Source organism: Zingiber officinale, chromosome 1B, assembly GCF_018446385.1.
Source record: "Zingiber officinale cultivar Zhangliang chromosome 1B, Zo_v1.1, whole genome shotgun sequence".
NCBI lineage: Eukaryota > Viridiplantae > Streptophyta > Magnoliopsida > Zingiberales > Zingiberaceae > Zingiber > Zingiber officinale.
In genome coordinates, this window is record NC_055986.1 from 113,349,523 (window position 1) to 113,372,412 (window position 22,890).

The 22,890-nt window shown below is 39.3% G+C and overlaps 1 protein-coding gene across 2 annotated transcripts in view; it reads right to left on the minus strand.

Annotated features, from left to right (window-relative positions):
• Window positions 1-13,810: 13,810 nt before the first annotated feature.
• LOC121973068 (presenilin-like protein At1g08700) overlaps window positions 13,811-22,890 on the minus strand; it is a 35,113-nt gene continuing 26,033 nt past the window's right edge. For both annotated transcript variants that reach the window (XR_006109375.1, XR_006109360.1), the window contains exon 3: window positions 13,811-14,069. The gene's annotated coding sequence lies outside the window, so the exon portion shown is untranslated. The remainder of the gene's footprint in view (window positions 14,070-22,890) is intronic.

The window sequence follows — 22,890 nt, forward strand, 5'->3', positions numbered from 1 at the left end:
ACCAACCGTCTTTGAAATTTATCGAGACTAATGACGAAGGAATATTCTATTTAGGTAATATAAGCCAAGCAATTATTTTCTATGTCGAAGGCCACTTTTAAGTAAGATTAATAGAATTTCTATACTCATATCGTATGGATGAGTCATATCTCTACTATTTGGAGAGTTGTTGATCATCGATCAGGAAGTCAAGGGATGTTCCTTGGACTTCAGTAGTCATACACTTTTGGTATAATGGTGATATATTTCTATATCTTATGGCATATATTCCTATATCTTGATAGTACCCTATGACGAGAGTAGGTCGCTGAGAAGTTAGATTTGTGAGCATATGAAGAGTTTGTCTCACTAAAAATATATGTTGTAACAAATTTACACATAGGGTATAATCCCTTTAGTTGGTATAACATAAACATGCAATATTGAACCATGGTGGATATATTTAAATTGATTGGAAGTGGGTGTTGAAGGTTAGATACCTCCATTTTTTTCTCTATCGCTATGTGGGAAGCTATCAGGTGAGATTGACGTTGAGAATGATTTAGGATTAATGGATATTGTGAGATCAGATGTTGTGATATATTATTTTCTAATGATCTATTAGTGAATATTTGACTTGATGATATATTATTTGGTATTTGTTATTGATAATGGCATAGGGAGTAACATATCTATGATATTTATATATTCGATGACTTGCAGTTGGTGATCAAATTACAGACCCGCTGTAGTGATCTTATGGTTGAGTGTGTCCATTATACGGACATTATGAGTCCTTGGTAATGTCATTTAAGCTTACCAATACTCCAGATGTTTTTATGGATTTAATGAACTGGGTATTTCTAGGGTATTTGGACCATTTGTCATTGTCTTCTTTGACGATTAATGTGGGAGTAAAAGAAGCATACCGAGAACGAATCAAAGGTGAGAAAAGCTGCCAACGTGGAGGTCAAAGTCAAGGCAGTCCTAGGAATCACTCGGTCACCAAAGTTGGTCAAGCGGATGGGAATGGGTCGATTGGGTATAGTGGTCCGATCAGGCATTAGTATACACTCAGTAGTCAGATGTCAAAGGAACAAGGTACTGCCCGAAGGATAGTCCGACCAGACCGCCTGTCCGCCCGGACGAGGAACAACGTCCTATCATCTGAACAACTAAAGGGAAGAGAGCAGATGTGCACAACTATGATGACCAAATGAAGGATAGTCCGATCGGATCACCTGTCCGGCCGGACCAGGAACAACCTACTGCACAGAGCGATCGTGGAGAAAAACAACCTTGATCAACCGAGCGGGGAATCCTAGCCAAGCGGCTCCGCCGCTCGGCCAAATAGTGGGACCCCTTGCTCAGCTCATCGTATCCTCTTGATAGTTAGCGTCACTGACAACAAGGCATGATCCACTAGTAAATCATAAGGTGGAAGCTTCTACTATCATATCAGAAATACACACGCCTTATTAAGGAAATGTGTCAGGGACACTTTTCTAACTTATCTTTTCATAATATAGTTGGGGAGACGTGCCCGTGCATTAAGAAGCGTACACATCCATTACAGGGCACTATATAAAGGGGAGTTCATGCACCGGTAGAGGTAAGTGTTGTTTGTGCTAGAGCTCTTTTTGCTGTTGCAGTTTCTTGTCATTTTTTCCACTATTCCGATGACTAACTTGAGCATCAGAGGGCTAATATTGGGGACCCCTTCCTTGGCTCGACACTGGCGTTCTTTGTGTCACAAAGTGGAGCGCAGCGAAGTGTTCACTGAGTCAATAGCAAAGCCACATTCCCAGCTAGCTGTCTTCACTGATTTCGAACAAGATCATATTAGCGTCGTCTATGAGAACTTAACTTGTATCTGAGACGTGGAGATGGAGGACACTGGATGACTTACGACAGTGACATTGAAAAAGGAGGAATTGGACATGTTGATACAAGCTCGAGCGACTAAGACTGTGGAGCAACAACAGCAGGCGATGACCGAGCACCAAGAAAATGAACACGCGATGTCAGCAATGGGGCAGCAAGTCAGTAATAGAGATCAAGCGGAAGTCACAACCAGTCGGAGGGCAAACAATAAACCGACCGACACATACGGGGATGCATCAAATGCGTCGATCCTCTTTCATCGAGTATTGTTCCATACCCCTTCAGAGGAACAAGGCCGAGCGGATCGAGAGCAAGGATCTTCATCGGGCGATGCACCTATCCAGGACGGACAGAAGGGAAAGGCACCAAAGGTCGATGATTCCCACGAACAGATCAATGGGCAATTCTCTCAAGGGATCCTAGATGACCCACTACCACACTATTACACTCCATTGACGATCGGAGAGTAAATGGGGCGACCAGCCAGGAGGACCATTTGACTATGTTTAATAACATGGTCGCACTCCATCAGTACACCGATGGAGTGAAGTGTCGGGTCTTCCTCACCACTCTCTCTAGATTAGCATAGAGGTGGTTTAGACGCTTGCCGATCGGATTAATCCGTAGTTTTAAGGATTTCAGAGTAGCGTTTCTGTATCATTTTGTCAATAGTCGTCATTACTAGAAGACGAATGTTAACTTGTTCACTCTAAAGCAAGGGCCCAAGGAGGCACTCAGAGCTTATATCAAGAGGTTTAACCAAGTGGTCATGGACATCCCATCAGTCACTCTGGAGCTATTAGTAAGTGCCTTCTCACAAGGACGTTTAGAAGGCGAATTCTTTCGCTCACTTATCCGGAGGCCGCCAAAAGACTTCGACCACCTGCTTAGATGCGCCAACGAATATATCAATATGGAGGAGGCTCAAGCGGCACAAAGGAATGAGGTACCCTCTGAACCTACTGCTACCCGTGAATGACGGTCGACCAGTAGTCATCAACCACCAAAGGGCCCCCGAGCAGGAGCAGTATAGCCGCACCAGGAGCCTTGAGCCCATGCTATGCAGCAAGTGGCAACCGACTGGTCGAAAGCTACGAAAGGCAGGTCATGGACATCATTGTTCTTTTCCTTTCATCAATCGACGACACACAACACTTGGGACTGCTACGACTTAAGGCCAGTTACAAGTCGACCGACTCCTCTAGGATATCATCGTCGTTCACCATCTCCCGATCGACATCATCATCGCCGATCAAACGTGCGATGGGAAGAAGACAGACCGGTTGCCGAGCAACGTCAATGCCAACCTCCACAAGGAGATAATGCAAGTCCCACCCAGGCTGCGACTGAGCGAGCTCGACCATCAACTCGGGAGGAGGAGAACCAAAGCAATGCTGTGCGGGGTGAAATCAAAATGATTGTTGGAGGACCAACCGACGGTGATTCCAATAGAGCAAGGAAGTAGCACGCCCGATGATTAAAGATACACGTTGTCCGATGCAGCAGGGAGAAGGCCGAAAGACTGGAGATCAGCTTTAGTCCTCGGGACTTAGGGGAGTGGAAGTCCCTCATAACGACACCCTGATCATTTGAGCGGTAATAGCTAATTACAATATTCATTGAATTTTTGTAGATATAGGTAGCTCGGTGAATATCATTTTCAAGAAAGCGTTCGATCAGCTGCAAATCGATCGAAGTGAGTTGCAACCCATGACGACCCCACTATATGTATTCACAGGTAATGAAGTATTATCGATCAGTCAGGTTCAGCTGGCCATATTACTCGGAGAGGAATCGCTCAGGCGGACGAGGACCACAAACTTCATCGTGGTAGAAGCGTCGTCCGCCTACAACGTAATATTGGGCCAACTAGCCCTGAACGAATTTCGAGTGGTGGTGTGATAACCATGATTTTATTGTATTATTTTCATTCATACATTCATGGTTTGATGTAGTTTTTATAGATGGAACTCATATTTACATCACATTTTATGCATTGTATCGATTTTGGACTTAATTGTAAATTAATTTATTTTCATGGTATTTGATGTTAATATTTGATTATTATTTTGTAGGCATCAAAAGGGTCATGGACCCAATCAAATCAGACCACATTTGGGTTAAAATCTAGGGCTAAACAAGTCGATAAAGCTTTGGAGCATTATGGGTCGTTCATCCAAGATCAAGTAGATCTGAGTCATCCATTGAAGATCCAGCTCATCCAACCTAATGAGGAGTAGATCTCAGCCATAGATAATGATCTAGATATTTTGATCCAGATCTGAGTTCATCCTACCGTTAATTAAGTCTCAAAGAAATCTGGAGCGTTGGATCAGATCTGAGGTTGATTTAAAAGCTTTGAGAAGCTACAGTGCTAGAGGGCTCGCGATTTTCCACTATACCTCCGTCTTCTTCCTCTTAGTTTCTGCGATATCAGATTCCACACTCCAGATCCAAGGACGAACTCCTTCGTTGACGACGAGCTTTAAACCATCCGGCGGCCAGCAATCAAGAAGAAAGGCACAAATTGAGGGTGTTCTCCGTTTTGTGTTCTCGATTCTGTGAAGTCCATCATCGGCAGAATTGAGGGTGTTCCCCGTTTTGTTGATGGCAATCTTCGGATGCTGGCTAATTCAGGCAATGCGAGCTTGAAGAGGGCGTTCCCCACAAGCTATGAACAATGTTGAATGAGTTGGAATTCAGTGTTGGTGCAATATTCCCTAGGTCAAGGTTGACCTGGTTGACTGAGCTTAAATAGGGTCAAGCTTGAGTTTTGATGTTTGGGTTTCGATGTTTGACAATATATGTAAACAACACATGGAGATTGCAAGTGTGATTGTTCATGTGGGGAGATTTTGAAGGAAAGTCAAGTAGGTCAAGGTTGACTAGATACTTGACTGGAAAGTCCTGGTGAGTGAAGTCAGGCAGATGGGAAATCCTAGTGAGTGAAGCTAGGTGAAAGCCCCTGTGTGTGAAGTCGGGCAGCTGGAAAATCCTGGTGAGTGAAGCCAGGTGAAAGACCTAGTGAGTGAAGCTAGGTAGAATGGAAAGTCCTGGTGAGTGAAGTCAGGCAAATGAGAAGTCCTAGTGAGTGAAGCTAGGCAGGATGGAGAGTCCTGGTGAGTGAAGCCAAGCAAATGAGAAGTCCTAGTGAGTGAAGCTAGGCAGAAGAAAAATCCTAGTGAGTGAAGCTAAGTGAAAGTCTTGGTGAGTGAAGCCAGGCACAGGAAATCTAGATGGATCAAGTTTGATCAGACATCTGGTGTTGAAAAGTCCAAGTGGGTCAAAGGGATTGACCGGACACTTGGTGAGGGAGTTCTAGCAAGTCAAGGGTGACCAGATGCTAGGCATCATGTACCAACAGGTCATGATTGACCGGATGTTCGTCTAGGGGACTTTGGACTTATTTTTGGGCAAAAACAAGAGCTGGATCGATCAGCCGATCGATTGGGCGAGTTCCTGTGACAAGCCTCCTCCCAATCGATCAATGGATCGATTGGGAGAATCGCCGATCGCACAGAAAGCCTCCCAATCGATCGGTCGATCGATTGGGAGGTGCGTTTTTACATGATAAGCCCTGGATCGATCAGTCGATCGATCTAGGCAATTCCAGAGAGCACAGAGGCACTCTGGATCGATCGACTGATCGATTCAAAGCCTCCCCAATCGATTGGGAGCAATCCAATCGATTGGGATCCGACCGTTTGCGCAGAATAAAGTCGTTATCGAGTTCTTTCTGCGCTAATGCTTGCACTGTTCAGCTTCGATCTTCACAGCGATTCCATAGCTTCTCCACACAGCTCTCACGCCAGATCTTGAAGGTTCTTGGAGGCTTGTGCTGGTGCACGTCCAAGTCAAGAGGCGAGGAAGAAGCTAGGGTTAGAGTTTCTTGTGCATATCTTGTAAGCTTTTTCTTGTATTGTATTTCCCTTCCCTTTCTTCTTGTACTGTGAGCTTGTAGGCTTCTCCGCCTTTGGTAGTTACCATAAAGGAGTGTTTTGTTAGTGGAGGGTGCGTGAGTGTGTGGATTCTTGGACTAGTCACTTCTTCTTGAGGTGGATACCAAGTAAATCTACGAGTTAGCGTTGTGTGGTTGTTTCTTTGTATTTTTCGCTGCATGTCATCACAAGAAGCAAGTAACGACGAGCACGAGATCGCACCGAGCTATTCACCCCCCCACCCCCCCCCCGCCTCTAGCTACATTTCGGTCCCAACATTCAGATCTTCACCGTCGGTTGCTTGATGGTCGTTCCCGATGGCATTTCTGCTTCACGGCAGAGAGAAGGAGTTTGGACTCGGGTTTGGGTGTGGAATGCATCTTCCATTTTGTTTCATTTTTGAATTCTTATACTTTTGTTCAGATCTGATGATCTGATTTCCTAGTTTTGCAATTCAGATTTTATTTTTCAGCTTCACTACTTGTTTTCTTTGAACATTTGCAATGAAAACCATGTTTAGCTACTAACTTGGTTTTCCTTTATTAGTGTTGATTTGATTCTTGATCTTAATGATTGTGAACTAGTTTAGATGTTGAATGGATCACTTGATGTTCTTCATGATTTACCTTTGTATCTATTTGTTAATTGTGGGAATGAATTGAAGATGTGGTGATCGAATTAATTGTGAAGTTGATTGTGTTTGTGGCTAGGATGCTATTTCGGTTTCTAGAAGTATAGTGAGCTCCTGAGTTTCATGTTTACTATGATTTTGAATCGAAAAGATAATAATTGATCTATTTGATTCAATGAGACATTAGAATCCGAGCTTAGTTGATTTCCGTTTGATGAGAAGGAAATGAATCACGTGTAGAAGAAAACAACACTGTCTTGATCTTATTTAAGGTTGATGTAGTGCACTTTTGGGAGTTAGATGAATTCAAGTTGAAATTAGATTTTGATTCGAACCAATTCTAGAATATACGCACATTTATTAGTCATCCTTGGAAAAATACGACTTGGGACTCATTGCTATAACACTTGTCTTTATTTTAGTTGAGTTCCTAATCTTAATTAATTTGATGTGCCACGTGACATGCAAAATGACCAACACCATGGTGTCCACCTTCGACCAGAAGATCAAGTTTCTGGTGGACAACGCGATGGGAGAAGTCCAAGGCGACCAATTGGTCACTCAACGGTGCTATGTCGAGATGATTAAATCTGTGTTCAAGGATGCCCCGAAGATCCTGCGTTTGGAGATAAATGCAATTATAGAGGAACCTCCTGTGTTGGTCTACAATGAAATGGGAGAAGTCCAGATCCATCTCAGCCGATCGGAAGCCACAACCTATGTCGCGGCTGACCTGACAGATGAAAGAAAGGCAGAGCTGGTGGTATACTTTAGGCAAAATCATGATGTGTTTACCTGATCGACTCACGAGCTTTCGGGCATCTCACCGAGTGTCGCACAGTAGGAGCTGCACGTCTGACCGGATGCACGACTAGTAAAGCAAAAAAAAGAGAGATTTTAGCTCAAAGTAGAACCAAATTATCCGAGCGAAAATAGAAAAGTTGTTGGAGGTCGTCACATTCGCAAGGTCTAATTTCCGAGCTAGCTAGCCAACGTCATGCTGGTCTCTAAGTCGGGCAACAAGTGGTGAGTTTGCATTGACTTCCGCAACTTGAACAAGGCTTGCTTAAAGAACTTCTATCCATTACCTCATATTGATTAAATGGTGGACTCTATGGTCGACTGCAAGCTGATCTGCATGCTTGATGTGTATCAGGGCTATCATCAAGTGTCGCTCGCCAGGGAAGATCAAGAGAAGGTCAGCTTCATTATGGCAGACGACACCTACTGCTACAACATAATGTCATTCGGATTAAAGAACACTGACGCCACTTATCAAAGACTGATGAACAAGATGTTCCGACGGTAAATCGGTCGTAACATAGAGGTATATGTCGATGACATATTAATAAAATCTCTCTAAGCCATTGACCTTTGCTCAGACGTCAAAAAAACCTACCAAATCGTGAGGATGTACGAAATCAAGTTAAACTCGAGTAAGTGCCTATTCGGGGCGAAGAGTGGCCAATTTCTCGGTAACATCATGATTGGGTGGGCAATCGAGGCGAACCGAGTAAGATGAAGACTTTACCAGACATGACCCCGCCCCGCAACACGAAGGAAACATAACGGCTGACCAGACAGATCACCGCGCTGCCAAGATTCATCTCTAAATCGTTTGATCGGAGTCACCCGTTCTTCAAGATTTTGCACCATGCGACAAAATTCCAGTGGGACTCAGAATACGACAAGGCATTGGAAGAGCTTAAGAAATACCTTACTTCCCTACCTGTACTGGTAAAACCTATCGTCGACAAGCAGCTCTGGATATATTTATTATCCATAGAGCATGCGGTTGGCTTGGTATTGGTCTGGTAGAACGACTTTGAACAAAAGCCGATATATTTCTTAAGTCATATATTAAAAGATGCAGAGTCCCGTTACTCCTGTCTCAAAAAGTTGGCGTTTAAACTAGTACTTGCAGCTTAGAGGCTCCGTCCATACCTCCTTTCACATCCTATCGTGGTGTTGACTAACAGTGCCAAGAAGAGTCCTCCTTAACCCGAAGGCATCTGGATGATTGGTCAAATAGACCACCGAGCTAAGTGAGTTTGACATACAGTATCAATACCAAACAACAATCAAAGCTTAGGCCTTAGCAGATTTTGTCACTGAGGCACAGAATTGTTGGTGCAGGGCACACCAGAATCGAACCTATGTTTTGATGTTGTCAAAAGTTCAAGTTAAGTTTTGTTGTGATCTAACAATTTGACTGAGTGTATGAGCTATTTACTCAATCTGGAGAAAGTCTTAGTAGATCGTGGAAGCCAAGCGGAAAGACCAAGTGGGTCGAGAGGACTCGACACTTAGCAGGGAAGCTCAATAGGTCTAGAGGACTGTAGTTCAAGGGCAAGTCCTGATGTGCCGGAAGAATTATAGTGGATTGCTCAACGGTGTGATCAAGAATCACGTGCCTTGAAGTAGGAATCAACGTAAGCTCCGAACCAAGTAACCGCCCGAGTTATCTATTTTATTATTCTATTTTCCACTACTTACTGTGATTATTTTTATGATACAATATGAAAAATTTTTAAAGAGCGATATTCACCCCTCCCCCCATCCTATTGATATTGTCGTGTGAGGATATGATGCAACTGCTCGTGAGACTGGACTATTGAGCTACAAATAACGAGACAGAATATGAGGCCTTGATAGCGGGCCTGCAAGCAGCCCGACACGTGGGAGCCTCAAGGGTTCTCATCCACTCAGATTCTCAACTTGTGGCTTAGCAATTATCAGGAACGTTCAAGATAAATATCCCTCGGCTCAAGTTGTATGCTGAAGCTTTCGATAAATTAAAGACAAGTTTCCAAGAGGTCATTATATGGAAAGTACCCCGATTAGATAACTGGTGCACGAACAAGCTGGAAAGTTCTTTAATTTTGGCCATCACAGGTAAGCTGGTCAAACAAGTTTTGCTGGTGGCCAGCATCGACAAGACAGCAGCTATGGGCCCACAAAGTGACTGGAGGACGCCATTTGTTGAGTTCCTCCAGTCGGGCATCACACCTACTGACCAGGAGGAGGCTCGGTTGTTAAAGAAGAGGGTTGATCGGTTCACACTAATTGGATATCAATTGTACAAGAGAGCTTTCTTAAGGCCGCTGCTTAAGTGCATCGGATCAGATGATATTGAGTGCATCTTGCAAGAGGTTCACCAAAGTTCCTGTGGTGGTCATCCGTGCTGTCATTCATTGGCTCACAAGATACTATTGGTAGAGTACTTTTGGCTCACATTGTAAGACGACGCAGCTCGGATGGTGGACACCTGCCTTTCTTGCCAAAAATATCAGTATATCTCGAACCAACCCACTAAAGAGATGAAAGCATCGACTGTGTCTTGGTTGTTCAACCAGTGGGGCATGGACATAGTAGGGTTGTTCCCCATCACGACCGGACAAAGAAAGTTCTTACTGGTGGCAGTCAACTAGTTCTCAAAATGGGTGGAGGTTGAGTCGCTCGCCGGGATAATAGATCATATGATTATTAAATTCATATGGTAGAGTATATTATGTCAATTCAGCATACCTCGCAAGTTCGTCTCGGACAATAGAAGGCAAATTTTTAAACAGAGGCTCAAAGAGTGGTGTGATGGCTATAACATCCTATAGGTTTTCACCTCAGTAGCCTATCTGCAGAGCAACGGTCAAGCAGAGATCACCAATAGGAAAATCCTCAGAGGGCTCCAGGCTTAGCTCGATCATGCTGGATGTAGCTGGGTCGACGAACTCCCAAGCATACTATGAGCATATCACGCCACACTTAGAGAGACGACCAGCATAATCCCATTCCATCTGGTGTACAAGGATGAGGCAATAGTATCGGTCGAGGTCAGAGTGGAGTCCGATCGAGTGCGACTCTAAGATGAGGAGAATGGCTATCGGCGGCTTATAGAGCTCGACTTGGTGGATGAAGCTCGAGATAATGCAGCCGTCTGATTCATAGTATACCAACATCGTATGAAGCAAAGCTACAACCAGAGGGTGATCCCGAGATCATTCCCGGTCGACGACTTTGGATGGAAGAGAGTGAAGCTGGTCGGCGACATCACCAAGCTTGAAGCCCTGTGGGGAGGGTCATCCAAGGTCATTCAGAAGCTTAATATTTACAAGATGAAAATAGGAAAAATCTCGAATGACTATGGAGTACAAACCATCTCCAGCTCTTTAGGGTTGAGTGAGAGGTGCGTGGTTAAATTCAGATACACTTGTAAAAATGTTTGTTCTATGAGTGCAGGAGAATATGAATGAAAATTCATTAAGTATTGTAGAATGAGAAGACATTGATTCATATACTTAGAAATTCTTACAGCAAACTAGAGAAAGTATGAGAAAGTTAAGAAGAAAAACTACTCCAGATCGGCAACAGCTTATTCGTGGAGCGAGGTCGTGAGCTCATCCTTCCGAATGGATTCAACAGAGGCGTCAGCAGGCAAGTGGTCGTCATCCTTTAGCTATTGGGTGATGCCCGCTATGACCAAGTCAAAAAGCCATAGAATTCGATCAGAGAAAAGCTGGTTGAAGCCCTCTGAGAGGAGATATTTGGCCTGGAAGTCCTTGAGTCGAGCAGACTCATCCTCTTTATACTTAGCCATCTAGGCTTTCGACGCTTCTAGTTCGTCCCTTAGCGATATCATCTCGGCATCTTGATCGGTAATTTTTTGTTACTCGGCCGATCGACTCGATTGTTCCTGCGCCAGAGTTGTCTTAGTTTCCTTGGGCTTCTTGGTCAGGGTTCGAGCCTCCAAGTTTTTCTTCTCCAGGTCCTCTATCGCGCGGAGTTTTCGGGTGTTCGCCTATTTAACCATGGAGTAAAAAATCCTTGGCTTGCTTATTAAGCCACTCGAGGTGCTGAGTCTGGTCCTGGCTCTTATTATTCTCCGCCAACAACGCCCGCTCGGAGCCCACCAGCTGTTCGAAGGTCTTCTCCAGATCCTCCTTTAGCCCAGCGACCTCAGTGGTAAGTGCTTCGACAATAGTGTAGGTGGCATTTGCTTCGTTGATCAGGGCTCGGAGCTGCCTATTATCGCATTCGAGATAGGCCAATCACTGACACACTATCAGACCCTCCACCCAGACGTCCCGCCAGATAACGGGTCTCACAGACCTATTTGGACTTCGTATCAGCTATCAAGTCTCGCGGACCTAGCTAGATTTCAGTCTGGTGTCAGATCTTTCAGACCCGTCAATTCATGCACATTTGGTAAAGCAATTAGATCACAAAATACTCTAACTTTAATCCACTTGTCATTTATCAAAATTTAAGTTTGATCATTAGTGCAAATTGCACCAACAATCTCCCCTTTTTTGATGCAATGACAACTTATGTTAAAATTAGAAAAAAAAATAATATTAATAGACAATATACAAGATGCAAAAAAAAAATGATCTAAGTTAGTTTTAAATTTGATTTACTTGATCAAATATATTTGTTCTTTTTATACATTAACCCTTACCCTCCCTATTTGATATTCATAAAAAAATACTAAGGTAAAAGAAGGATAGACACAAAATGTGATCAAGTAATATAACTGAAATTAAACACTTTTTATATCTTAACCTTAGGGAGATATTTGAATAAAAACTTGCAAACATTTTTAAGAGTATTTATTAAGTAAAATTCTAGTAAAGTTGTTTTTCATGTAAAACTTTGAAAAGACTGTCAAGAAAATTTCTTCACGATTGCTAAGGAATTTTTTTCAAAAGAAATTTCTAAGTCAACAAAAAAAAAAAATCAAAGTAAATAGTTTTCAAAGAAAAGTTTATTTTCAAAGAAAGTTAAAGAAGTATTGAAAAAATATTTTTACAAATTTTTATGTAACCATTTACCAAAAAATATTTGTACATTATTTCAAAAAGATCTAATTTTTAAAAAAATTCTAAGTAAAATTTTCAATATTTTCAAAGTGAGTTTGAAGAAAATTTTTCTAAGAAAAATTGCCAAAATAATTTTAAAGAAAAAAAATTAAATAAGATTTTTAAAGTAGTTTTTAAAAAAATCAAAGGGAAAAAATATTTTCAAAAATAAATTTTAGGTATACATTTTCCAACAAAAGATTAGTAAATATTTTTAAAATGATTTTAAGTAAGAAATAGTTTCAAAATACATTTAAAAGTATCGATTCAAAATAATTTCCCACCTATTTAAAAATGTCTGATTTTTCAAAAACTTTCAAAATTATGTATTTTTTAAATTAATTTTTGAAAGCATTCTAAAGTTGTCAAAACAAATTCTCCCTCTTAAATTAATATTCTCCTTTAATTTAACACTACCCTTAATTTGTACTAGGGTTTGGGTATGTTAAATTTCAAGGTCTTAGTCTAGCAACTTCTAATTATCTTTATTAGCGATAAGAAGTCTTACTTGAGTGTTTAGGGGAATTAGTATTGGGAAAAATATTATTTAAAAAACTTATATTTTTTATTAATCCCCTATTAAGTTTAATTAATCATTAATTATTTAAATTAATCATTTAATCAATTATTAATCTTGGATTAAGTTAAGAAATAAATTGTTACTAACTCAATAACAGTTAATCATTATCAATAGTTTATTGATTAATATTTACTTAACTCAATTCAATAATTTAATATTTATTTGATTAAAATAACTTAAATTTTGTATTAATTAATTGAGCTAATTGATTAATAAAAGTATTAGTTATAATTTAATTTTTCAATTACTTCATCTTTAAGTTTTGATTTAATTTAATTTAAGTTACGTTAAATTAAGATTAGTTAAATTTAGAGTTAATATTAATTCAGAGTTAAATATGTTAAAGTTATCAAAGAAAGTTAAGTACAATTAAGGTTCAATTTTATATAATTTTTAATTAAGATAAATTATATATTAATTAAGTTAAATTAAGGTACTAATCAAGTTAAGTTAAGTTTTCAATTAATGTTAACATAAGTTCTTAATTGAGGTTAGATTAAAATTAAGTTTAGATTAATGTTTTGAGTTTTAATTTCAATTAAGTTTTAATTATTTACTTATTAATTATTAAATTCAGTTTAAAATTAAAGTTAATTAAATTTTAGTAGATTTAATTATTTGTTTATTAACATTTAAGTTATAAGTTAAGTGTCTAAATAATATTTAAGAATTTTAAAATAATTTTCTAGGAGATTTAAAAAAAATTTTTTTTTTTTTTTTAAAAGATCTAAAATAATGTTTAAAAGACTTAAAATAATTTTAAAGTCCCTGCCAGAAGAAATTTCGGCAACATCTCTTCTTGTACGGATGACAATCTGAGACTTATATATATAGCCCTCAGGGCTCACACTCATCAGCCAATACGACTGGTATATATATCAAACAAAATTAAAATCATCCACGCAGTTATAAAAAAACAACCTCCGACTGTCCACACAATGCAAAAGAAAACGAAAATATCATCTAAACTTACCTCTTCTGCCCGCCCGATAGGCGCGTAGCAAATCAAACCAAATACAATCCACCAAGCAAACAAAACCCAACCAGTACATTACTCAAAGACAAGCCACACAAAATCTAGAGTACCAAAACCAGAACAAGTCTGAAACATAGCTCTAAACAAATAAACACAAACCAAAAGACCAAAGCGAAAATCCTTGTGGCCAGGGGACTAGCAGCTGGAACCTCCTGACGACTTCAACCTGAAATAAAAATAATCAACGGGGTGAGTTCAAGAACTCAGGGGATACCCGATAGACATGCATAATAAGATATGACTAGCAGTAATCATCATGTGATACAGTTTTATGAACAAAAGTAGGAAATACAAACTGAAAAGATTGAAGAAAACTGTACTCACCAGGACCTCTTATTTGAATATAAGGGTCGTCAGACCAGATACAAAATGTCACCTGTATGCATGTCAAACGTATGCAACCTAAACAAATGCAGCATCCAAAATGCAGTAATCACAAACAATAAATGCAATCTATGCATATGGTGCAAAAATGACATGTGTCACCCCTAACGCTAGTCAGCTATCTCACACGCGATGGTGAGGCCGAGTGGGTAGGGTTATGACAACTGTGCACTCTGCCATCACTGCTCCTGAGTGACCGAGTGGGCAGGATGCTGTCGGAGTACACCTATCCTCCTACCCCAACAGAGTGGGGAAACTCAATGCTCTCATCTCCCTGTATCATAGTCAAGGGGAGGGATCCTTGCCCACTACACGCTGCAGTCATCGCTGTTGGTTAGTCCTAGGAAAACGTACCGGTTCCACTGTACAAAAATTTTTGTACAAGTGTCGAACCTTTCCTTAAATAACCTATTGTGTTCTTTAGAAGTTAAATTATGAATCGCAGACGAAACTTAACATCATTGATTCCAAATTTAACTTATCTGTTCTTAATGGTTTAGATTTGAATCGCAAGCGGAACTTAACACTATTGATTCAAATCCACCTATATTATTAATTCCATAAATATTAATTTCCAAAATTGACTTCCAGGACTGCATGGCGAGGCACATGACCTTCTTGGATATGGGAGCAACCACCACCGCCTAGGCAAAGCCTTTTAAGGAAAGCTAATATTTATTTCCTTAAATAACTCTAGGTTAACCAAAAAGAACAATCAAATAATAAATTCGAAAAAGAAGAAAACACAAACTTGAAAAACTATTTCGAAAAACTAGATCTAATTGCCTCTTGTATTTAGAATTCTTACAAAGAAAATAACTAGTATGATGCGGAAGAAAACTACAAGTTATACATTCTCTTTGTAAGCTAATGACCTCGAGATCTTCTGTCGTATTCCTCGCCTCACCTTGGACGTCGTGTGGGCGACGATCCTCCAAGATGAACACCACCCAAAAGAGCTTCTCCTCTTCTTCTAAAATCCGGCCACCAACACCACCAAGGAGAAGAGAGCAAAGGGAAAGGGAGAAGGGAGAGGGCCAGCCTCTTTTATATTGTTTCTCATGAAGCCCCCTCACCCCTTCTTTTATATTACTTGCCCAAGGCAAATAAGGAAAAATCTTTTACAAAAAATAAAATCATCCAAGGGTTTTTCCTTTTCCCTTTTTTAATTTTCCTTTTCTTTCCTCTTGATTGAATAAATCACCAATTAATGGTTATGATCAATCCTATTTAGTTTAGGATTGTGTTTTGGCCGGCCCCTTGCTTGGGCACCAAGCAAGGTGGCCGACCACCATATTTAGGAAAGGAAAAATAATTTTTTTATAAAATTTTACAAGAAGAAAAAACTCTTATAAAATTTTACATGCTCTCTTTCCTAGAGTTAAAAAAGGAAAGTTATAAAAATTAAAACCATGTTTTAAAATTTAAAACTTCTCTAATAAAATTTCCTTTTTTAACATGATGATAGAAAATTTTAATTTTAAAACTTATCTCCCTTTTTTTTTCTTAAATCATGAGGATGGTTAAAAAAGGAAAGTTTTAAAACTTTTAAAACTCTCTATTAAAACATGTGACCTAATTCAAATAAGGAAAGTTTTAAAAATTAAAATCTCTCTTTTAAAACTTATAATTTTCTACAAAGAGAAGTTTTTAAAAATTCAAAACAACCCTCCTATTTGAATTAATATTGGCCGGCCCCTATAAGAGGATGTGGCCGGCCATTGCTTGGTCACCAAGCAATGGTCCGACCCCCTTCTTGGACACCAAAAAGAGCCTTACATTTGGATGAATTTGAGGCTATAATGAGGCTACGACAGGGACCTAGAGGAGAAATTGGTTTTGACCTTCCGATGAGCTTGAGTATCTCGTGCTCGTCCCGAACACAACTCAAGTTCATCGATAATAACTCATTCCACTGAAGAGTTATTATCGCACTACCGCATCAATCCCAAATTACATTATGGGCTCTTTCTAATCATGAGTGTGTTAGTCTCCCTGTGTTTAAGATTACAAATGTCCACTAATTAAGAAAGTTACTGACAACTCACTTAATTAATATCTAGCTCCAAGAGTAGTACCACTCAACTTCATTGTCATGTCGGACTAAGTCCACCTGCAGGGTTTAACATGACAATCCTTATGAGCTCCTCTTGGGGACTTCTCAACCTAGATAACTAGGACACAGATTCCTTCTATAATCAACAACACACACTATAAGTAATATCATTTCCCAACTTATAGGACATATTGATTTATCGAGCTAAACATCACCCTTTGATAAGTCAAAGAAATAAATATTAAATATATGTGCTTGTTATTATATTAGGATTAAGAGCACACACTTCCATAATAACTAAGGTCTAGTTCTTTTATTAAGTCAGTACAAAAAGAACTTACCTAAATGATCCTACTCAATACATTTAGAGTGTATCAGTATAATTTATTAGTCAAGATAAACTAATACTTAATTACACTATGACTATTCTGATGGTTTGTTTCTTCCCATCTTAGTCATGAGCAACTATTTATAATTTATAGAGAGCCGACAACATGATCTTCTGAGTGTGACACCACACTCCATGTTGTCTACTATATAAATTAATTAAACAATTTACATTTAACAAATAAATACAGATATTGACCAATGTGATTCTTTTATTTCAAAAATAAATGTTTACAAAAGCTAGGCTTTTAGTATATACTCCAACAATCGCTACCCAGGAGCGGACCAGCGGAGCCCTGACAGAGCAAGTTGCACACACCCTGCTTGATGTACCACTAGCTCATGAGTGATTGTGTGTGCATACCATGTAACTGGCGATGCACTCAACAATAATGGAGCTGACCATCGCCAGCATGCAACAAGATGGTGCATGACACTAAACATGTAGATACAAACCGTATACCCTCCATATAAAATGCACTACAAGGAAGTAAATCATACGATGATCTAGGTATCAGCAACCTAAGTACACAAATCAGATATGACGAACAACAAGACTACTACACAGTAGGCAATTAGTCACTATTTCTATGAACAGGGATACACATGGCGGTAATCAAAGAAAATATAAGTAGAAAAGCATAATAGATAGGAATGTAGGTAGACAACAAGAACTAGATAGTGGCATATCAAGCAGATGCAAACATAATCATTACCACTAGAAATAAACTATTATGCATATCTAACATAACTATATCAAGAGATAAGTCAAAAGTACCCGCCTCAATAGAAGATCGTGACCAGAAATCCTACGTCGAGACGCCCGTCTCGAATCAACGTCCTGTAATCACATAACGTTTTTAGCTAATTACATATATAGCAAATAGCCTAACAAAATCCCCAAACCTATTAAACCAAGAAACCTTAATTCATCATTTAATCTTGGTTAGCTCGATCACATAAGTCAACCTAACTTACCCAAAATTGACCTATCATTTAACCATGTAATCAAACTCATACTTAATTCAACAGTCTTATCGCAAAAGTGTCGATTGTTGGCTCTCAGCAAATACCAAATCCCGACAGCCAGGACCAATGCAAAGAGACACCGAAGGCGCAAGACACAGCAGCAACCTTCGATCTCAAATCTGGCCGTCGAAAACCCTAGGTCAGTGCTGGCGAAGAGAGCTCAACTGAAGAAGGACTAAAGCTAGAGCGCGAGATATACCTCAGACATTGGCGACAATCCGGAGCAAAGGGAGGGTGGTGATTGTTCTAGGGTAGAGTCGCGATCTGGCACAATTGATACGGGGTGAGGGCTCGACATCGGTTGACTACTCTGTAGTGGCCGGCGAACAGGAGAAAAGTCCAGCACCGGTTGGCGGAGGATCAGAAGCTAAGTAGTGGGGAGGCGGTCGACACTAAGGCAGAGACACGAGCGGCGATCTAGGGCAGAGGGAAGGCGCTCGACACTAATTGACTAGCCCTTGTCGTGGCCGGAGGTGGAAGGGGAATCGGCTACCGGCGCTAGGGCAGAGAGGGAAATAAGGCGGCGCTAGTAGGTGTCGGGTGTTGCTTGGGTGCCGACGAGGAGGAGACGTCGGCGGCGTGTGGCTCGGGAGGGAAGAGGAGGAAGAGAGATCGGGGCTCAGCGGGTTGGATGGCGCTCGGGCAGAGAGGAAAAAAAAAAGATCGGGGAAGAGACGGCGGCGCGAGACGAAGAGGAGAGGGCGTCGGGTAGAAATAGGAGAAAGGGGAGGGAAGAAAAGGAAATAAATAAAAGAAACTTAGGTTTTCTTTAATTAAAGCCTAGGTTATTTCCTTAATCTACTCCCACCTTAGAGTATTCCAAACAGACTTTACCCTGACCCAATAAATTCGTCCCCTAAAACTCGTCATACGAGCTCCGATTAAATCCCAGAAAATTCTTAAAAATTTCTAAAAATTCTGTTAAGGTTATTCGCCTATTAACTCTTATTATTAAATCTTTATTCAGGGTACCATATTTTACATACCCAGTTAGGTAACTATTATTTTAGAGGTGTTAACTAATTTGGTGTCTCCCTTAAATTATTAAACTTGGGTTATGTTAAATTAAGTTTGATTAAGTTTTAGTCAAGGTTTAATTACGTGTAATTTATGTTTAATTTAAGTTTTTAATTTTGAATTAATTAAATTGATTAAATTATCCTTCTTTAAAGAATATACTTAATATTTAAATTTTCTTTTAATTTTAATTTTATTAAGTTAATTAAATTATCTTTCTTTAAGAGATTATTTTTAATGCTTAAGTTTTTATTATTTTTTAATTTTAAATTCGTTAACTTGTCTTGATTATATATCTTTAAAGGTTTATCTTTAATGTTTAACTTTTTATTAATTATTAATTTTGAATTACTAGATTATTTTTGTTTAAGATGTTATCTTTAATATTTAATTTTGAATTTGTTAAATTTAGTTTTGATTTTTGTTTAAGATGTTATTTTTAATATTTAATTTTGAATTTGTTAAATTTAATTTTGATTTTATCACAGTGTTGATTTTATACTTATATTTTCTCTGTCTTTTAAATTTATATTATTAGTTGAATTTACTAGATTAGTTTTTATCTATATTCTTATCTTTAAGATTTAATTTTTTATTAATTAAATTATCTTGATTTTGAATATAATTTTCTAGATTGATATTATCTAGATTATTAAATAATTTATTAAGGTATTTATTGATTTTTATGTAAATCTATTTTCTCATTTTAAAGTTTAAATTTGAATTTATTTTAATGTTTGAATTAATTATTTTTAAATTTTTATTTAATTTTAAATTTTTTGAATTAATTAATTTATTTGAATTGATTTGCTTAATGTTTTGTTTAAGTCAATGTTGATGCTGATTTGATCGAAGTCTTGATAAATTTGATCAATATCTAGATTGTTATGCAACATACTAGGGATAATTTCATAATTATCTAGATTATCATACACATTATTTAATTCTCTACTAATATAGGTATTTTGGTAAATTGTACTAACCTCAAGCGTAATCCCTAATTATGTCAACTTCTCCATTGGATTGAACTCAAGCTTGGATTCATTTTTGTCTTGTTCACCTAGCTTCAAAGGCTCCTCGTGAAGCTTGGTTAGGTTAGCCCAGAACTCGTAGGCATCTTTGTATTTTTCCAATTCTGCATGTAATATTGTTAGGTAATAAATTTGAAATTAACTTGATTATCTTTTTATTTGGCTCCGAATTTTGGGTAGATTTCTTCAATACAATGCCATAGTTGAAATCGTCTATCATAATGAAGCTCTCCATCTGACGCTTCCATATTCTGAAGTAGTCATTGTCGTACGATGGAGGTTTGTGGATGCTTCATCCCAACACCTCTTTGTGCATCGATTCTCTTACACAACATAATTTTAACAAGATATCCCAAGACTAGGTCATGGGGTCAGTAGTGCGGGAGAGAGAAAGAAAATAAGGGTGTTTCACCAATTTTGAGAAAAAATAATAAAAAAAATATTATGAAAAATTTGTTCAAAATGGTTATTCTCGATTGGTGGTTTCACCAATTAGAACTGCTTTGCTCTGATACCACTTATAGGATCGAAAAGAATTAATATATCTATATAATGGTATGATGTTGTCCACTTAAGGTCTAAGCTAGTTTTGCTCTTAGGCTCTACCCAAAATGCTTTATACCAATAGAGATATATTTTTCTTAAAAACCCATGATATTTCCCATGTGTTTTCAATATGGGACTATGATTACAACCTTGTAATCCCAACAATCTCCCCTCAAACAAAGGACCACAGGGTCCCCCTCAAGTATTGGGTCACTCTTAACCTGCTCAAGATCTCTCCTTGAACATCGGGTCACTTTTGACTTGCTCAAGGCCTCCTCTCAAGCATCAGGTCACTGACCTGCTCAGGGTCTCCCGTACTTTGTTTAAGGTTTCACTCACATGGTTCAATTTTGGATCATGGCTCTGGATTGTGCTTCTTCCGGTGGTTAGTCTGGTAAAGAACAACCTCGTTGGATCTCTTCTCAAGTTGCTTACCTCCACTTACCAACTGCAATCACTTGACTTGTCTTTGACCCACCAGGTCTTCCCGCCAGTTGTCAGGTCTATAGACCTAACTGGACTTCGGTCGGTTACTAGGTCTTACAGACCCAACTGGACTTCCCACCAGATATCGGGTCCCGCGGACCTATCTGGACTTCACACCAGTTATCGGGTCCCGCAGATCTAGCTGGATTTCAGCTTGGTATTAGGTCCTTCAGACCCGTCAATTCCTATATACTTGGTAAAGCAATTATATCACAAAACACTCTAACTTTAATACACTTGTTATTCATCAAAACCTGAATTTGATCATTAGTGCAAATTGTACCAATAGTATGCACTTCCATGGGCGCCAGTGTTGAGGCACCCAAGCGAGAGGTCCCCTTTGAGCGGAGTCTCTTGTGCTGCTGGTGCTGAATCAGCGGCTCGCCATAACCCACTAAGTCGGTCGACAGCAACTCGGATGGAACGACCATCGGGACCATGGTGGGTCACTTGGCAGGAAGCTCCCTTATGGTAGCGGTTGCACTGCTCCCTGCCACTCTACTCGCATCTCCAGTGTGATCGACAGAGTTCCCGATCAGCAGACATGTTGGATTAAAGCGTTCAATAGAGGGGGGGGGGGGGGGGGGGGGAATATCGATTAAAAAAAAATCTTGAGTAAGCAGCGGAAAGAGGAAAGAAAAAAGAATGACACAAGTAATTTTTTACTTGGTTCAGAGCCTGTGTCGACTCCTACTCCAAGGCTCGCACACAAGAGTGCTTTCGATGGGCAATCACTAATAATTTGAAATATGGATTACAAAAGAAGTACAGGAATTATTAGAGAATAAAACAACTGACAATAAATAAATACAAACAAATTAGCAATTAGTCGGAGAGCTTTCACAGCATCGCAAGGGCACAGAAGAGCAGATTGTGAGTTGTTGTTGGAGCTTCAACCTTTACTCTCCTTATATAGGAGGTTCGGGGCGCCTGGAACCTCCAGGGCGCCCTGAATATGACGTAACCGAACCAACCAGGGCGCTCCACGTGGTGAAATGACGTTGCGGATGAAATTTCACCTCCGGGCGCCCGGACCCTCATTTTCCAACGGATTCCTTCCTGCAAGAAAACGTTAGTCTGGAGGCAAAATATAAGATATATATCCTGTAAAACAGAATATTAGCACAGTTAAAAATCAAACAGAATATTAATTAGATTTCGTCTCCTCGTGGCCGGAATCTAGTCACGATCTCGACTTGGATATCCGAAATGGGTCTAAGTTGGATCGACGCCTAATGTTCCCTTCCTTGGAACGCGTCCTCATAGTTACTCCCCTCCAATGACTTACCTCCACTTACCTGCCAGACATCCGGTCAGCCCTTAGATCAGTCTGGGTTTCGTGCCAGCTATCCGGTCAGCTCGTCGACCTAATTGGACTTCGTGCCAAACGTTCGGTCAGCCTGTCGACCCGTTTGGATTTCGTGTCAGCTATCCAGTCGACCCGTCGACCTAGCTGGGCTTCTCCTGCACACTCGGTCAGAGTGTTAGATAACAACGAAACTAACTTAACCTATTTTGTCATTTATCAAAACTTGAGTTAGACCGTTAGTGTTAACCGCACCAACAATCTCCCTTTTTTTGATGCAATGACAACCTGATTAAGTTAGTGAAAAAAATATGCAAGTAAAAACAAGCATAAGGTTGTTAAGATAGCTTTAAAATTTTGTTATTTTTGTTGTTTGTTTGTTTAACTAACTTAACCACCTAACCCTCCCTCTTTGGCATTCATAAAAAAATTAACATAGAACAGCAAGGTAACTTGTAATTAAAAAATGCAAGGTAAAAGAAATTTATAAATGTAGGTAAGATCTTCTTGGGGGAGTTTAAGCTAAAAACGTAGAAAGATAATTTAAGCTTTTAACTTTATCTTTTTCAAAAAGCAGTTACGTTTAACTTTAGAAAGATAATTGTAATTTTAACTTAATCTTGTAATTTGAAAACATAATTTGCAAAGATAGTAAAAAAATATTAGGGTTAAGTTCAATTTACAAGTCAAGATTTTAAAACTAAGTAAAACGAAGTAAAATGTATTTTTAAATCTGACTTTGTAT